Source organism: Aulostomus chinensis, chromosome 1 (genome assembly GCF_037954235.1).
Source record: "Aulostomus chinensis isolate RoL2024-O1b breed Wild chromosome 1, RoL_Achi_v1.0, whole genome shotgun sequence".
NCBI classification, from domain to species: Eukaryota; Metazoa; Chordata; class Actinopteri; order Syngnathiformes; family Aulostomidae; genus Aulostomus; species Aulostomus chinensis.
Window position 1 is genome coordinate 52,695,625 of NC_141320.1, and position 18,791 is coordinate 52,714,415.

General features: G+C 40.6%; 1 protein-coding gene and 1 non-coding gene across 2 annotated transcripts in view; one reads left to right on the forward strand and one right to left on the reverse strand.

Moving 5' to 3' along the window:
• Window positions 1-18,791, forward strand: part of LOC147272180 (uncharacterized) — a 430,453-nt gene that overhangs the window by 234,434 nt on the left and 177,228 nt on the right. The gene's annotated exons all lie outside the window — the stretch shown is intronic.
• trnal-aag (transfer RNA leucine (anticodon AAG)) lies at window positions 3,963-4,045 on the reverse strand. The gene has a single exon. It is a non-coding gene; the product is annotated as a tRNA-Leu (tRNA).

Genomic DNA, 18,791 nt, shown 5'->3' on the forward strand with positions numbered 1-18,791 from the left:
TGCTGTGTTAATGATCTGAATGTGGACGGACAGACTGACCCTCCACAGCAGACTCGTGTCACAGATCTCTGGATGAGACGCTTCAGTGTTAATTTTAGTCGTCGTGTGTCATGCAGTGTTGAGGAGGCCTGCTGGCTGTGGGTAAAGTGGGGGCTCAGAGTTTGTGGAGTCGGCTCTGGAGTGAAGGGGGTCACTGTTTGGTTCTCAGATGCTCCAGCTCAGGTTAGCGAGGTGGTGGAGAAACCAGTGAGAGCTCTGCCAGCTGGAGCCTCTTGGGTCCTGGGAGGCTTCACTCCTGGAGGTGGAAATGATGAGGAGTTTTAAAATCTGCTCCTCTTTCACGCTGACTTGTTTTCTAGGGTTCCCTCTTTTATTCTCCTGGAGATCAAGAGGATCCTGCCATGTTTGTCCAGGAGACCCACAGCACAACAGTCAGTGAATGGGGATGCAGGCAGGCTTTTAATGGGGGTCATTTGAAGTCCCAAGTCCAGTGGAGCAGAGGGTGGAGTTTGATTCTCCAGGAGTTTTTGTTGTTGTTTTTTTCACCAGTTTCTTTTGATTTGGAGGAAATCATTCCAGGTGTTTGAAAGAAGGTGAGAGCAACTTTGGAAAATGTTCAACTGGTGTTTTTAAATGTCTTTGCACCAACAAATGGTGGACAGGACAGCTTTGGAAACATTTTAATGCCACTGTTCAACACTGAATCTGCTGGTTTCCTGTTTTTAGGAGCTGATGGGAGCTGCACAGAGAAGCTCTTTGAGACAGGAACCATTCAGAGCTCCACCCTGCTTCTTCCAGCAGGATCCACAGATCCACCAACACACCAGCTGTTTGATGAGTGGAGGCTTTTGACCAGGATTCCTAGACAGCACAGCTGGACTCACTCAACAGCTAACTTGTTAGCACCGACTAGACAGGAGCGATTCTATGGTTTTACTCAGTGGTTCAATGTTTTTAAGAGATGTCCCATTCAGCCTGTGGGTTTGAGTGATCACTCTTCAGTCTCCTGTTCTGTTTTATTAAAATTTTCATTTAAAAGCTCCTGAGAGAGAGACAGAGAGAGACAGAGAGAGGGGGGAGAGAGAGATAGAGGGAGGGGGGGAGGGGGAGAGAGAGAGGGAGAGGGGGGGTAGACAGAGAGAGGGGGGAGACAGAGAGAGAGGGAGAGAGGGGGGGAGACAGGGAGAGAGAGGGGGGAGGGAGATAGAGGATCAAACTGATCTCAAACTTGACTTCAAAATTCTGATTATAATCATTTGTACTCCTTGATAGATTCATCACTACAGTGTCATAGAGGGTCCATTACTATTGCAGTATATTAAAGAATATAAGAACGAGGTTACCATTCATGTAAATATAATATTTCATGTATTGCAGTATATTTTCAAAGATATAACACTTTAATTTTTTTAATAAGAGACTTTAATGTGAGACTTTAATGTCTGTCTTTGATCTCTAACTCTGACTCTGATGTCATTGGTGGTGACTGAACTCTACCCCCTGACAGACTGGGAAGGCTCCTATTGGTGATGTCATCATAAATACATGAAGGTCTTTTTTCAATGGTATAACATTAAAGCTCATCTTAGTAAAACAATCAAGTTACTAAATTCTTGAAAAAATGACTGTCACTGACTTAAATAAATCAAATCTACTTCAAAGTTCCTTCTGTTGTCATAAGTCGGCCATTTTAAGTGTACTTGTAGTTCCAGAACATTCCAAGAGGAGATGATATGAATCATTTTGTTAGATGAACTCAGTTCCTCTGCTTTGATGTTGGTGGACCGAGGGGAGTTTGCCTGAAACTGCTTGGACCTGCTGGCTCCTGCTCAGTCCCTCACTCAGCCTCACTCAGCCTCAGCAGCACCGCTCCACTGAGGCCTGATTCAGGTTCCTAGCAACCAAATAGGAGGAGAGCTGAACCTTCTTGCTGTGAGGCCACAGTGCTGACCACTGCACCATTGTGTCCCCTGAAAATGCCACCACCTTGTTGGGATTTTCTGTAAAAGCAAGCACACATGAACACAGCAGCTTCTTCACAGGGCTAGTGGCGCAATGGATAACGCGTCTGACTACGGATCAGAAGATTCTAGGTTCAACTCCTGGCCAGCTCGCTTGGAACTTTTTACTGAGAAGATGAAGTGAGAACCACTGATCAGAGTCACTGAAGTCCTCCCAGGTTTCCTCCTTGTCTGCTGGAAACATGAACACATGAATGATCCTGCTACCTCTCATGTTAAGCTGCACTTGACAGTGACAGCAGGAGAACAAAAATCCCAGTGTGTCATCAACATTTCCTGTCAATCAATGATAGAAGCTGTTGAATTTCTGGATCAGAACAAGGAGAAAGGAGCCCCAATGAAAGAGAGATGGTTCTTGATTCTGATTTTGTTCTTCACTCCTACACCAGAGAGTGAAAGTGTGGGCTGGCTGGGAGCAACTGCCTGCTTCAGAGTGGGAGGAGCCTCAGGACTTTCCAGTGAGAGCTGCAAACTTCCACCAGCGCCCAGTGCCAGCAGGTCTTCATGATGGAGCTGAGAAGAACACAACAACACCAGAGCACTGGAGAGGAGCACAACACTTCTTTGCTTCCTGGCCTCTCTCATGTCTGTCTGTCCATCTGGAGCTGGGGGGAGGAGCTTCACATGTTTTTATTTTTTTAAAAAGGGAATGACATGACTTCCTCTGTATGTTAGAATATGAACTACTAAAAATGTTCATCTCCAGTTTAAAGTTAGAATTAAACTGAAAATACAAAACTCTTCCCTCTTCAATCCTGTCCCTCAGTGTTGTAAACTGTTTCAAACAAATTCTACTGTTCAACAGATCAAGTGTTTCTAATGAAGCTGAATGTTCTCCTCTACTTTCCTCAATTGGGTTTCTTTCATGTCCTCCTGAGATCAAAGACAGAATTCTAGCTACTGTCAAAGCCCTGATGACATCATCAGGAATTCTGACTTTGATCTGGAGACTCTTGCTTTAACCTGAATTTGATCTGACTAATGTTTTAGTTTAGGTTGCATGATACCGACCACCTCATTTCTCCTGATGGACTGGTGACCTGTCCAGGGTGAACCCTGCCTCTTGCCCAATGTCACCTGCGATTCCCCCCCCCCCCCCCATGACCCTTAAAGGATAAGAACAGAAAGTGGATGGAGGGATGGACTCAACACTGAAATCAGCTGATCTGATCCACATTCTAATGTTTCCTGTCCCTCTTTAGGAGTCAATGAGAATAGTAGTGTATATAATAATGTATATCCAACCTTGTAGTATCTTTCCAAAGCTTTTAGTATTTCTTCTTGTTTCTACTTGTAGTTTTAGTGTCTGGATCTTTTCTTTTGATGTCCTGCTGTCTGCTCTTTGCTTTTGGAGCTTCCTTCCCAACAACTACCAGGCCTCCTGGGTACTGTAGGAAACATGGTCAAGTTCTTCTGACTTCTCCAGGAACGTCCTGCTCACATTGGTCTGTCTTCATTTTGACTCCTCCCACTGCCACAATGACCAGCCTTTATACTCTTGGTGACTGGGGCCCTGGTTGCTGCAGGCCTCAACACCAGCCTGTGGTTGTGAGCAGGGCAGAACAGAACTGACAGTATCTCCCATGCAGGACCTGGGTCAGCACCTGGTGCCAGCTGGGGCACCGCTTTAACCTGGACCCCTAGAAGATCTTCTCCAGGAACTGGCCTTTTTCAGTCGAAACAGCGTGAAACTTCAAGTAAAGAATTAAAATTATTTAATTCACAATGAGGCCTCTGTCATAAAACAAAGGAACAACTGACTACCTCACCATGACTTCACCCTGATAACCAGGAGGTAACCTGGTAGTCAGAGCAGTGATGCTCAGGTCTGTGGACTCAAAGGAGGGTTCTTCTTTTGGTCACAGGTTTGAAGATATCAGTGGAAGACAGAGGAGAGGTAGTTAGAGACCTGCTACACCTCTCCAGTGACCTGGGACATGATGGCAGTGGTGGGATTTGAACCCACGCCTCCTGAGAGGACTGGAACCTTAATCCAGCACCTTAGACCGCTCGGCCACACTACCTCACTGTGCTGCTCTCTGAGTTGTTCTGCGAAAGGCATGTTGAAGAGGAAGTAACAATGATATCAAACTTATTCTGAAGGGGGACTCCTTCCCTCCACGGTCACAGGAAGTGACAACAGCGCTGCTAGAAGCAGGAAAGAAATGGTAAAAGGACTCAATTTGTACAGAGCCTTTCTACCTCAGCAGCACTCAAGGAGCTGAACAATGTCCTCTCATTCACACACACTCACACACTGATGCTGAAGGCTGCCATGCAAGGAGCCAACCTACTCATCAGAAGTATTTAGGGGTTCAGTCTCTTACTCAAGGACACTTTGACATGGTCACTGGAGAAAGTGAGGATCAAACCAGCCACCCTTTGGTTGCCAGATGGCCACGCTACTCCTGAGTCATGTGACCTGGATAAGATGGTGAACTACAGCTGATCGCCATGCTAGCAAACCTCTTTTGTTTGGTTTGGTTGTTGTTTAGTGACTGTGGATGAATACACAGGAGAAGTTGAGCATAAATTTGTGTTCCCTGTTCACTTGAATATATGCAGGAGTGTGAGGTGGAAATAATACTTGGAGGAGAATGAGAGTTCAGTCTCAGCGCGATGACCTGTGCTGACACTAAAACATGTCAGCCCACAGAACAAAGATGGCAGTCCTCTGGGAAAGCAGGTACACCACACATACATGAAGAAACCCTACAGGAAACAAATATGTTGCCAGAGACTTTTACTCTGTTTTTGTTGTTTACCCAAGTACAGGATTGGAGGGAGACTGATGGTCGCTGTTTGGGTTTTTGGAAAACAAGGAGGCTGTGGGTTCAAGCTGGATTCTCAGAGACTATTTCCCCAACCTCTACATTGGCATCTACACTGTCATCCAGTCATGTGACTGAAGTCATCCAGTCACGTGACTGAAGTCATCCAGTCACGTGACTGAAGTCATCCAGTCACGTGACTGAAGTCATCCAGTCACGTGACTGAAGTCATCCATTCATGTCAGTGATGTCACTTGGCAGGACTGTCATTGCCGTCTCATTCTAGAAAAGAATCCAGACTCCACCTGTGGCTCCATGATAACTGATGGACCTCTGGTTGGAGGCTGGACGATGATGTTTGGACTGGAAGGAAAACTCCTTGTCCAAATTCCATTGTGTTCAAATTTAAAGTCCCACAATCAGAAGTAGCTGAATCTGACAGGTGGAGGTTTGGAACTACAAGATGGTGATGTTTTCTTGACTTGATGCTCTGACTGTCAGGGTGGATGACAGCTTCTTCTGCTGCTGCATCTGAGTGGCTATGATTGGAGCTTTTACCCTCCAAGGTTGTTTGGTTCCAGGGGAAATTTTAAAATTCCAGTCCCCAACCTGGGCTGTTCTGAAACTCTTCTCCTGAATCACTCCTGAGCTGCAGCAAGAACAAATACCAGTGCCAACCAGATCAACTTCATGGCTGCTAACAGCCTCAGACACTTGACTTCCATCAATCTGGAGCCAAGAAGGCCCTCACCTGTGGTTCTCCTCCAGGAGGGTCCAGGTTCTGCCATTGGGGCTCCTGGTGCCACTGCCAGAGAGCCTCAGCTGCACACTGCAACATTTCAACAGGAGATTGACATTCCTTCAAATGTCCTGACATCTGATTCCAATGGTTCTGTTCCATATTTATATTTTAAATCAATCACACAATGAAAGCTGCCTCAGCTGCTTTAAGAGAGAGAACAAGCTAAGAGATCTGAAACCAGTAAAATATGCTTTTCTGTGTGCAAACTAGTGAGGGGCATGGAAGGATATTTTACCACCAATACAGAACCCAGACTTTAGTCATGTGATGAGATGGAGACTCTGATTATGAAGTTAATGGACAAAATGTGACTTCAAAGAAAACACATTCCTTCAGCAGACTTTGATCCAACATTTGAAGATCAGTTTTGGTGGCTGCTCCATGTTGGAGGAAACCAGGCGATGTTGGACTGTCACAGGGAAGCTCCTTTGCCTCTTCTGCTGCAAGTTCAACCACTCACTCCCATCAGTGGAGAGCAGCTTCAACTGGGATTGGAATGTACCACTGTGGATGCATAGGAATGTGGAGAAAATGTCCTTTATCAGAAGTGGGATTTGAACCCTCGCCTCCAGGAGAGACTGCGACCTGAACGCAGCGCCTTAGACCGCTCGGCCATCCTGACAGAAACTTAGTTGCAGACTGAATTAATTCACTGACAAAGTAGAATTTTTTTCCACAGGAGCTACTGGCTCCTTAGTTGGTTTATTTATTGTTAACATTAAACACACAGTCTGAGTTCATGGCAGTAAGAAATGATTTTCATTTTTCTAAAGGACAAGAAATGAACCAGAACATTTGAACCACAAAACATCTCTTGATCAGTTTGTTACATGGGACACATTCCAGACAGGAAGGTCCCACCAAGACTTGAACTGGGATCACTGGATCCAGAGTCCAGAGTGCTCACCCTTCCACCATGGAACCAAACACAAGGAGGAGGTTCCTCAAAATACCACTTGACATCACCTGCAATCAACCTGTTGCTATGTGGAGGTTCATCTTGCTCTTGTTCCAGACTACATTGGCAAAAGGAACAAGAACCACAAGGAAATCAAGGAACTCCAGATTTATTCAGGACTTTCTAACTCCATCGTATGACCTGGGAGCAAAGACTGGCCAGGCCTTCCTTAATTTATCAGTTAATTACTGCTTCAACAAACATGCCACTTAATTAAGTTACCAGAATTTCTCTCATTGAAAAACCCACCAGCCTGATTTCTTGACATGACATGAAAAATTCTCCAAGAACCCACAGTTGGGTGGAAAGATACCAGGTTAACCAGGAGGAGTCCTGTTCCTGAACCATGGATGGAACAAAGTCCACTGGAAAACTCAGCAGTTCCTGAGTGCCAGATCCATCCGGGAGCTTGGGTCTCCACTTGACAGTGGTGATCCATGAGATCAAGGAGGACAGAGGGAAGAAGGATCCTGTTGGAGATCTCCTCCCTTCTTCCTCCACTTCACTACTACTTGGATGTCAGGAATATGAGGTACTTTACTCAAATGAGGTATTAGGAGTTTCCTGTTTGACAAGAAGGAAGTCAGAGGTTCATACCTCACTTGTTGGTGGTGCCCTCAACCTGCTGAGAGCATCACTTAGTTCTCTACAGAGAAACATTCAGCTCTGCTGAAGGCTGCAGGAAACCTGCTGGAACTGAGACTTGGACTCAGGTCACTGGATTCAAAGTCCAGGGTGCAAACAGGTCCACCAGGGCATCTGTGCTTTACTTACCGTGTAAAAAGGACCACAGTGGTCGTCTGGTTTTAATTTAACAAACAAATACGGTTGAAAACTTTGAGACAGAGACACAGGGCTCTTATTTGAAGGGCCATTGGATGGGAAATATCCCAGACCTCTGAGATCAGAGCGTTCACTTTGATCTCAGGGTCCTGACTTTGGGGGTTCTTCCTTTGGTCTTCAAATACTTGTGGTTTTTATTGGCAGAACTTTCAACTTGCATGCAAAAAGAGAATCACAGTCAATGTAAACCCAGCAGACAGTGTTTATTTCTAATAAATCAGACAATCGCACAAATGAGAATGAAAGGAAAAAAACAATAAAATGTTTTAAAATCCTTCTCCACTCTGAAGCTTTTTAAAGTTCATTTGAAGGTTCAAAGGTGGAGGTGAGGAGGTCACCCTGATCCTCCCTGTCGTCACTGCCAGGATTCTTTCTTCTGGTGCTGTGGTTCTTCTGATGAAGGGGGCGTGATGTTTGCTGTCTCAGGCTCCACCAAATGTCCTCTTTAGGACGCCACAATGTGGCCTCTTCACTGCTCCATCTTCCCTGCATCGGAGACACCAGGGTTCCTCCTGGTGCCGACCCCATCGTCCTTCTACCCAATGGTGCGGCCATGGATCCTCAGAGGAGGCTGGGATCCTTCTTCTCATCAGAGCCACAGTTTTTCCTGGAGGGAACAACAGGAGCTTTGTTGTAATGTTTTGCTCGGTGTTTCCTGCTCAGAGCGTCAGGATCTGTGACGCCATCTTGTGGTCGGGGGTCATCATCTTGTTGTGTGGTAGTGGATTCATTGATCTGCTGTTTCAACACATTCAAGTTCATTATCCTACAAGTCAAAGTACATTTGGTGTGGAGTTTTAGTTTCTGGCCTCAATCATAACGTGTGCCTTTCTTCTTCATGAACATTTCTCAGCTTTGTAAGTTTATTCTAGTTTTTCTTCCTCACTTTTCTATTCCATTGTTGTTGAAGATTCTACTGCAGGTTGGAGTTCCCTGTTGACTGAAGCAGAAACAGGAACAACAAGCTGGAGGCTGTCAGAGCTCCAAGTTGGGGGCTGATATTAAAGTAGGAGATGAACACATCCAGGTTAGCATCCCTCTCAGAAGCTGCTACTTTAGCTCTTCAGAGTACAGCAGCCTAGCATAGCTTCATCTGGCCAGTTAGTGGCCCACTTTGATGTCTGGGATATCAGGTTAAAGGTTCTTCACAGCTCTGAATGAAGGCTTTCTAAAGTGTTAACCAGTACTCCAGTTGTAAAAAACAATCAGGGGGGATGGTAGATTTTGATGTTTAGGAACAGATCATTTGTGCTGATGACAGCGCATCAGGTGAGAGACCAACAGTGTACCCTTACTCCTCTAAAACAACATGCATGCTATGGATATTACCTGTCTGCTACTCCTGTCATTGATCTTGACCAAGCCCCCAGGCTGACACTGCTACCACTGCTCCTACATAGTTAGAGTCAAATGCAGAGGACATTTTCCCACCGGGTGCAAGTGCAACTTCATACTCATGCTACCTATAAATCTGGGAATTCTTCTATATTTTGAAACAAAACATTCTCAAGTCCAGTCCATTTTAATTAAAGTGCAAGAGCAAAAGAATGAAACAAATGTACTGTGGCAGGATAGCGCTACACTCCCCACCATGAGGGGCAGTGTGGCACACATAGTGAGTGGTCACCTAGCAGTAGACCTGGTCCGACCCTTCTCCGTCCTTTCCACTTCCTCTCCCTCCTTTACGGAGCCGACAGCCGTGCGTGGTGGCATCTCGCTGGTCAGCAGATCGGTTACAAACAAAGGTACCTCAAAACCTCAAAATAATGCTACAGTGATGTCGGAAGAATTGCTAATGAACTCAAAATGATGCTAACAGTAATGGAGGAAGAGTTGCTAATAACCTCAAAATAATGCTACAGTGATGTCAGAAGAATTCCTAATGATCTCAAAATTATGCGACAGTGATGTCATCAGAATTGCTAATGAACTCAAAATTATGCTAAAAGTAATGTAGTGATAGTTGCTAATAAACTCAAAGTGATGCTGACAGTCGTGCAGTAAGAGTTGCTACGAACCTCAAGATAATGCGACAGTAATGTAGTAAAAGTTGCTACTAACCACAAAATAATGCTACAGTGATGTCAGAAGAATTGCTAATGAACTCAAAATGATGCTAACAGTAATGTAGTGATAGTTGCTAATAAACTCAGTGATGCTAACAGTAATGAAGTGAAAGTTTCGAATAACCTCAATGTAAGGCTGACAGTGATGTAGTAAGAGTTGCTTCGAACCTCAAATTAATGCGACAGTGATGGAGTGATAGTTGCTATAAACTCAGTGATGCTTTCAGTAATGAAGTGAAAGTTTAGAACAATTTCAAATGATGCTGAAAGTCATGTAGTAAGAGTTGCTACTACCCTCAAAATAATGCTACAGTGATGTCGTAAGAATTGCTAATGAACGCAAAATAATGCGAAAGTAATGTCGGAAGAATTGCTAATGATCTCAAAATGATGCTACAGTGATGTCATAAGAATTGCTAATGAACTCAAAATGATGCTAACAGTAATGTAGTGATAGTTGCTAATAAACTCAGTGATGCTTACAGTAATGTAGTAAGTGTTTCGAACAACCTCAAAGTAATGCTGACAGTAGTGTAGTAAGAGTTGCTACTAACCTCAAAGTAATGCTACAGTGATGTCATAAGAATTGCTAATGAACTCAAAATGATGCTAACAGTAATGTAGTGATAGTTGCTAATAAACTCAAAGTGATGCTGACAGTTATGCAGTAAGGGTTTTGAACAACCTCAAAGTGATGCTGAAAGTCATGTAGTAAGTGTTGCTACGAACCTCAAAATATTGCGACAGTGATGTCGGAAGAATTGCGAATGAACTCAAAATGATGTTAACAGTAATGTAGTGATAGTTGCTAATTAACTCAGTGATGCTTCCGGTAATGTAGTAAGTGTTTAGTAGCAACTCTTACCACATGACTGTCAGCATCACTTTGAGGTTGTTCCAACCTCATAATGATGTTAACAGTAATGTGGTGAAAGTTGCTAATGAACTCAAAGTGATGCTGACAGTAATGTAGTAAGTGTTTCAAACAACTTCAAAGTGATCCTGACAGTCATGTAGGAAGAGTTGCTACTAACCTCAATTTAATGCTACAGTGATGTCGTGAGAATTGGTAATAAACTCAAAATGATGCTAACAGTAATGTAGTGATAGTTGCTAATAAACTAAAAGTGATGCTGAAAGTAATGTAGTAAGAGTTGCTACGAACCTTAAAATAATGCAACAGTAATGTAGTAAGAGTTGCTACGAACCTCAAAATAATGCGACAGTGATGTCAGAAGAATTGCTAATGATCTGAAAATGATGCGACAGTGATGTAGTAAGAATTGCTAATGAACTCAAAATGATGCTAACAGTAATGTAGTGATAGTTGCTAATAAACTCAAAGTGATGCTGACAGTAATGTAGTAAGAGTTGCTACGAAACTCAAAATATTGCGACAGTGATGTCGGAAGAACTGATAATGAACTTTAAATAATGCTAACAGTAATGTAGTGATAGTTGCTAATAAACTCAAAGTGATGCTGACAGTAATGTAGGAAGAGTTGCTAGGAACCTAAAAATAATGCAACAATAATGTAGTAAGAGTTGCTACGAACCTCAAAATAATGTGACAGTGATGTCAGAAGTATTGCTAATGATCTCAAAATGATGCGACAGTGATTTAGTAAGAATTGCTAATGAACTCAAAATGATGCTAAAAGTAATGGAGTGAACGTTTCAAATAACCTCAAAGTGATGCTGACAGTCATGTACTAAGAGTTGCTACGAACCTCAAAATAATGCGAAAGTAATGTAGTAAAAGTTGCTACGAACCTCAAAATATTGCGACAGTGATGTCAGAAGAATTGCTAAAGATCTCAAAATGATGCGACAGTGATTTAGTAAGAATTGCTCATGAACTCAAAATGATGCTAACTGTAATGGAGTGAACGTTTCGAATAACCTCAAAGTGATGCTGACAGTCTTGTACTAAGAGTTGCTACGAACCTCAAAATAATGCGACAGTGATGTCGGAAGAATTGCACATGATCTTAAAATGATGCGACAGTGATGTAGTAAGAATTGCAAATGAACTCAAAATGATGCAAACAGTAATGGAGTGAAACTTTCGAATAACCTCAAAGTGATGCTGACAGTCATGTAGTAAGTGTTGCTACGAACCTCAAAATATTGCGACAGTGATGTTTGAAGAATTGCTAATGAACTCAAGATGATGCTAACAGTAATGTAGTAAAAGTTGCTTCGAACCTTAAAATATTGCGACAGTGATGTCGGAAGAATTGCTAATGAACTCAAGATGATGCTAACAGTAATGTAGTGGTAGTTGCTAATCAACTCAGTGATGCTTACAGTCATGTAGTAAGTGTTTCGAATAACCTCAAAAGTGATGGTGACAGTCATGTTGGAAGAGTTGCTACGAACCTCAAAATTATGCGACAGTGATGTCAGAAAAATTGCTAAAGATCTCAAAATGATGCGAAAGTGATTTAGTTAGAATTGCTCATGAACTCAAAATGATGCTAACAGGAATGGAGTGAACGTTTCGAATAAGCTCAAAGTGATGCTGACAGTCTTGTAGTAAGAGTTGCTACGAACCTCAAAATAATGCGAAAGTGATGTAGTAAGAATTGCCCATGAACTCAAAATGATGCTAACAGTAATGGAGTGATAGTTGCTAATCAAGTCAGTGATGCTTACAGTAATGTCGTAAGAGTTTCGAACAACCTCAAAGTGATGCTGACAGTCATGTAGTAAGAGTTGCTACGAACCTCAATATAATGCGACAGTAATGTAGTAAAAGTTGCTACGAACCTCAAAATATTGCGACAGTGATGTCAGAAGAATTGCTAATGATCTCAAAATGATGCGACAGTGATGTCGGAAGAATTGCTAATGAACTCAAAATGATGCTAACAGTAATGGAGTGAAATTTTCGAATAACCTCAAAGTGATGCTGACAGTCATGTAGGAAAAGTTGCTACGAACCTCAAGATAATGCGACAGTAATGTAGTAAAAGTTGCTACGAACCTCAAAATATTGCGACAGTGATGTCGGAAGAATTGCTAATGAACTCAAGATGATGCTAACAATAATGTAGTGATAGTTGCTAAAAAAACTCAGTGATGCTTACAGTAATGTAGTAAGAGTTTCGAACAACCTCAAAGTGATGCTGACAGTCATTTAGTAAGAGTTGCTAATGAACTCAATTCAATGCTACAGTGATGTCGTGAGAATTGCTCATGAACTCAAAATGATGCTAACAGTAATGTAGTGATAGTTGCTAATAAACTCAAAGTGATGCTGACAGTAATGTAGTCAGAGTTTCTACGAACCTTAAAATAATGCAACAATAATGTAGTAAGAGTTGCTACGAACCTCAAAATATTGTGACAGTGATGTCGGAAGAATTGCTAATGAACTCAAAATGATGCTAACAGTAATGGAGTGAAACTTTCAAATAACCTCAAAGTGATGCTGACAGTCATGTAGTAAGAGTTGCTACGAACCTCAATATAATGCGACAGTAATGTAGTAAAAGTCGCTACGAACCTCAAAATATTGCGACAGTGATGTCGGAAGAATTGCGAATGAAATTAAAATGATGCTAACAGTAATGTAGTGATAGTTGCTACGAACCTCAATATAATGCGACAGTAATGTAGTAAAAGTCGCTACGAACCTCAAAATATTGCGACAGTGATGTCGGAAGAATTGCTAATGAACTTAAAATGATCCTAACAGTAATGTAGTGATAATTGCTAATCAACTCAGTGATGCTTACAGTCATGTAGTAAGTGTTTCGAATAACCTCAAAAGTGATGGTGACAGTCATGTAGGAAGAGTTGCTACGAACCTCAAAATAATGCGACAGTGATGTCAGAAAAATTGCTAAAGATCTCAAAATGATGCGAAAGTGATTTAGTAAGAATTGCTCATGAACTCAAAATGATGCTAAAAGAAATGGAGTGAACGTTTCGAATAAGCTCAAAGTGATGCTGACAGTCTTGTAGTAAGAGTTGCTACGAACCTCAAAATAATGCGACAGTGATGTAGTAAGAATTGCTCATGAACTCAAAATGATGCTAACAGTAATGGAGTGATAGTTGCTAATCAAGTCAGTGATGCTTACAGTAATGTAGTAAGAGTTTCGAAAAACCTCAAAGTGATGCTGACAGTCATGTAGTAAGAGTTGCTACGAACCTCAATATAATGCGACAGTAATGTAGTAAAAGTTGCTACGAACCTCAAAATATTGCGACAGTGATGTAGTAAGAATTGCTAATGAACTTAAAATGATGCTAACAGTAATGTAGTGATAGTTGCTAAGAAACTCAGTGATGCTTACAGTAATGTAGTAAGAGTTTCGAATAACCTCAAAGTGATGCTGACAGTCATTTAGTAAGAGTTGCTAATGAACTCAATTCAATGCTACAGTGATGTCGTGAGAATTGCTAATGAACTTAAAATAATGCAACAATAATGTAGCGATAGTTGCTACGAACCTCAAAATAATGTGACAGTGATGTCAGAAGAATTGCTAATGATCTCAAAATGATGCGACAGTGATTAAGTAAGAATTGCTAATGATCTCAAAATGATGCGACAGTGATGTAGTAAGAATTGCTAATGAACTCAAAATGACGCTAACAGTAATGGAGTGAAACCTTCGAATAACGTCAAAGTGATGCTGACAGTCATGTAGTAAGTGTTGCTACGAACCTCAAAATAATGCGACAGTAATGTAGTAAAAGTTGCTACGAACCTCAAAATATTGCGACAGTGATGTCGGAAGAATTGCTAATGAACTCAAGATGATGCTAACAATAATGTAGTGATAGATGCTAAGAACCTCAATATAATGTGACAGTAATGTAGTAAAAGTCGCTACGAACCTCAAAATATTGCGACAGTGATGTCGGAAGAATTGCTAATGAACTTAAAATGATGCTAACAGTAATGTAGTGATAGTTGCTAATCAACTCAGTGATGCTTACAGTCATGTAGTAAGTGTTTCGAATAACCTCAAAAGTGATGGTGACAGTCATGTAGGAAGAGTTGCTACGAACCTCTAAATAATGCGACAGTGATGTCAGAAAAATTGCTAAAGATCTCAAAATGATGCGAAAGTGATTTAGTAAGAATTGCTCATAAACTCAAAATGATGCTAACAGTAACGTAGTGATAGTTGCTAATCAAGTCAGTGATGCTTACAGTAATGTAGTAAGAGTTTCGAACAACCTCAAAGTGATGCTGACAGTCATGTAGTAGGAGTTGCTACGAACCTCAAAATAATGCGACAGTAATGTAGAAAAAGTTGCTACGAACCTCAAAATATTGCGACAGTGATGTCGGAAGAATTGCTAATGAACTCAAAATGATGCTAACAGTAATGTAGTAATAGTTGCTAATCAAGTCAGTGATGCTTACAGTAATGTAGTAAGTGTTTCGAAAAACCTCAAAGTGATACTGACAGTCATGTAGTAAGAGTTGCTACGAACCTCAATATAATGCGACAGTAATGTAGTAAAAGTCGCTACGAACCTCAAAATATTGCGACAGTGATGTCGGAAGAATTGCTAATGAAATTAAAATGATGCTAACAGTAATGTAGTGATAGTTGCTACGAACCTCAATATAATGCGACAGTAATGTAGTAAAAGTCGCTACGAACCTCAAAATATTGCGACAGTGATGTCGGAAGAATTGCTAATGAACTTAAAATGATGCTAACAGTAATGTAGTGATAATTGCTAATCAACTCAGAGATGCTTACAGTCATGTAGTAAGTGTTTCGAATAACCTCAAAAGTGATGGTGACAGTCATGTAGGAAGAGTTGCTACGAACCTCAAAATAATGCGACAGTGTTGTCGGAAGAATTGCTCATGATCTCAAAATGATGCAACAGTGATTTAGTAAGAATTGTTAATGAACTCAAAATGATGCTAACAGTAATGGAGTGAATGTTTTGAATGACCTCAAAGTGATGCTGACAGTCATGTAGTAAGTTTTGCTACGAACCTCAAAATAATGCGACAGTAATGTAGTAAAAGTTGCTACGAACCGCAAAATATTGCGACAGTGATGTCGGAAGAATTGCTAATGAACTCAAGATGATGCTAACAATAATGTAGTGATAGTTGCTAAGAAACTCAGTGATGCTTACAGTAATGTAGAAAGAGTTTCGAACAACCTCAAAGTGATGCTGACAGTCATTTAGTAAGAGTTGCTAATGAACTCAATTCAATGCTACAGTGATGTCGTGAGAATTGCTCATGAACTCAAAATGATGCGACAGTAATGTAGTGATAGTTGCTAATAAACTCAGTGATGCTTACAGTAATGTAGTAAGAGTTTCAAACAACCTCAAAGTGATGCTGACAGTCATGTAGTAAGAGTTGCTACGAACCTTAAAAAATGCAACAGTAATGTAGTAAGAGTTGCAACGAACCTCAAAATATTGCGACAGTGATGTCGGAAGAATTGCTAATTATCTCAAAATGATGCTAACAATAATGTAGTGATAGATGCTAAGAACCTCAATATAATGCGACAGTAATGTAGTAAAAGTCGCTACGAACCTCAAAATATTGCGACAGTGATGTCGGAAGAATTGCTAATGAACTTAAAATGATGCTAACAGTAATGTAGTGATAGTTGCTAATCAACTCAGTGATGCTTACAGTCATGTAGTAAGTGTTTCGAATAACCTCAAAAGTGATGGTGACAGTCATGTAGGAAGAGTTGCTACGAACCTCTAAATAATGCGACAGTGATGTCAGAAAAATTGCTAAAGATCTCAAAATGATGCGAAAGTGATTTAGTAAGAATTGCTCATAAACTCAAAATGATGCTAACAGTAACGTAGTGATAGTTGCTAATCAAGTCAGTGATGCTTACAGTAATGTAGTAAGAGTTTCGAACAACCTCAAAGTGATGCTGACAGTCATGTAGTAGGAGTTGCTACGAACCTCAAAATAATGCGACAGTAATGTAGAAAAAGTTGCTACGAACCTCAAAATATTGCGACAGTGATGTCGGAAGAATTGCTAATGAACTCAAAATGATGCTAACAGTAATGTAGTAATAGTTGCTAATCAAGTCAGTGATGCTTACAGTAATGTAGTAAGTGTTTCGAAAAACCTCAAAGTGATACTGACAGTCATGTAGTAAGAGTTGCTACGAACCTCAATATAATGCGACAGTAATGTAGTAAAAGTCGCTACGAACCTCAAAATATTGCGACAGTGATGTCGGAAGAATTGCTAATGAAATTAAAATGATGCTAACAGTAATGTAGTGATAGTTGCTACGAACCTCAATATAATGCGACAGTAATGTAGTAAAAGTCGCTACGAACCTCAAAATATTGCGACAGTGATGTCGGAAGAATTGCTAATGAACTTAAAATGATGCTAACAGTAATGTAGTGATAATTGCTAATCAACTCAGAGATGCTTACAGTCATGTAGTAAGTGTTTCGAATAACCTCAAAAGTGATGGTGACAGTCATGTAGGAAGAGTTGCTACGAACCTCAAAATAATGCGACAGTGTTGTCGGAAGAATTGCTCATGATCTCAAAATGATGCAACAGTGATTTAGTAAGAATTGTTAATGAACTCAAAATGATGCTAACAGTAATGGAGTGAATGTTTTGAATGACCTCAAAGTGATGCTGACAGTCATGTAGTAAGTTTTGCTACGAACCTCAAAATAATGCGACAGTAATGTAGTAAAAGTTGCTACGAACCGCAAAATATTGCGACAGTGATGTCGGAAGAATTGCTAATGAACTCAAGATGATGCTAACAATAATGTAGTGATAGTTGCTAAGAAACTCAGTGATGCTTACAGTAATGTAGAAAGAGTTTCGAACAACCTCAAAGTGATGCTGACAGTCATTTAGTAAGAGTTGCTAATGAACTCAATTCAATGCTACAGTGATGTCGTGAGAATTGCTCATGAACTCAAAATGATGCGACAGTAATGTAGTGATAGTTGCTAATAAACTCAGTGATGCTTACAGTAATGTAGTAAGAGTTTCAAACAACCTCAAAGTGATGCTGACAGTCATGTAGTAAGAGTTGCTACGAACCTTAAAAAATGCAACAGTAATGTAGTAAGAGTTGCAACGAACCTCAAAATATTGCGACAGTGATGTCGGAAGAATTGCTAATTATCTCAAAATGATGCGACAGTAATGTAGTAAGAATTGCTAATGAACTTAAAATGATGCTAACAGTAATGTAGTGATAGTTGCTCAGAAACTCAGTGATGCTTACAGTAATGTAGTAAGAGTTTCGAACAACCTCAAAGTGATGCTGAAAGTCATTTAGTAAGAGTTGCTAATGAACTCAATTCAATGCTACAGTGATGTCGTGAGAATTGCTAATAAACTCAAAATGATGCTAACAGTAATGTAGTGATAGTTGCTAATAAACTCAAAGTGATGCTGACAGTGATGTAGTAAGAGTTTCTACGAACCTTTAAATAATGCAACAATAATGTAGTGATAGTTGCTACGAACCTCAAAATAATGTGACAGTGATGTCAGAAGAATTGCTAATGATCTAAAAATGATGCGACAGTGATTAAGTAAGAATTGCTAATGATCTCAAAATGATGCGACAGTGATGTAGTAAGAATTGCTAATGAACTAAAAATGATGCTAACAGTAATGGAGTGAAACCTTCGAATAACCTCAAAGTGATGCTGACAGTCATGTAGTAAGTGTTGCTACGAACCTCAAAATAATGCGACAGTAATGTAGTAAAAGTTGCTACGAACCTCAAAATATTGCGACAGTGATGTCGGAAGAATTGCTAATGAACTCAAGATGATGCTAACAATAATGTAGTGATAGTTGCTAAGAATCTCAATATAATGCGACAGTAATGTAGTAAAAGTCGCTACAAACCTCAAAATATTGCGACAGTGATGTCGGAAGAATTGCTAATGAACTTAAAATGATGCTAACAGTAATGTAGTGATAGTTGCTAATCAACTCGGTGATGCTTACAGTAATGTAGTAAGAGTTTCGAACAACCTCAAAGTGATGCTGACAGTCATGTAGGAAGAGTTGCTACGAACCTCAATATAATGCGACAGAAATGTAGTAAAAGTTGCTACGAACCTCAAAATATTGCGATAGTGATGTCGGAAGAATTGCTAATGATCTCAAAATGATGCGACAGTAATGTAGTAAGAATTGCTAATGAACTTAAAATGATGCTAACAGTAATGTAGTGATAGTTGCTAAGAAACTCATTGGTGCTTACAGTAATGTAGTAAGAGTTTCGAACAATCTCAAAGTGATGCTGACAGTCATTTAGTAAGAGTTGCTAATGAACTCAATTCAATGCTACAGTG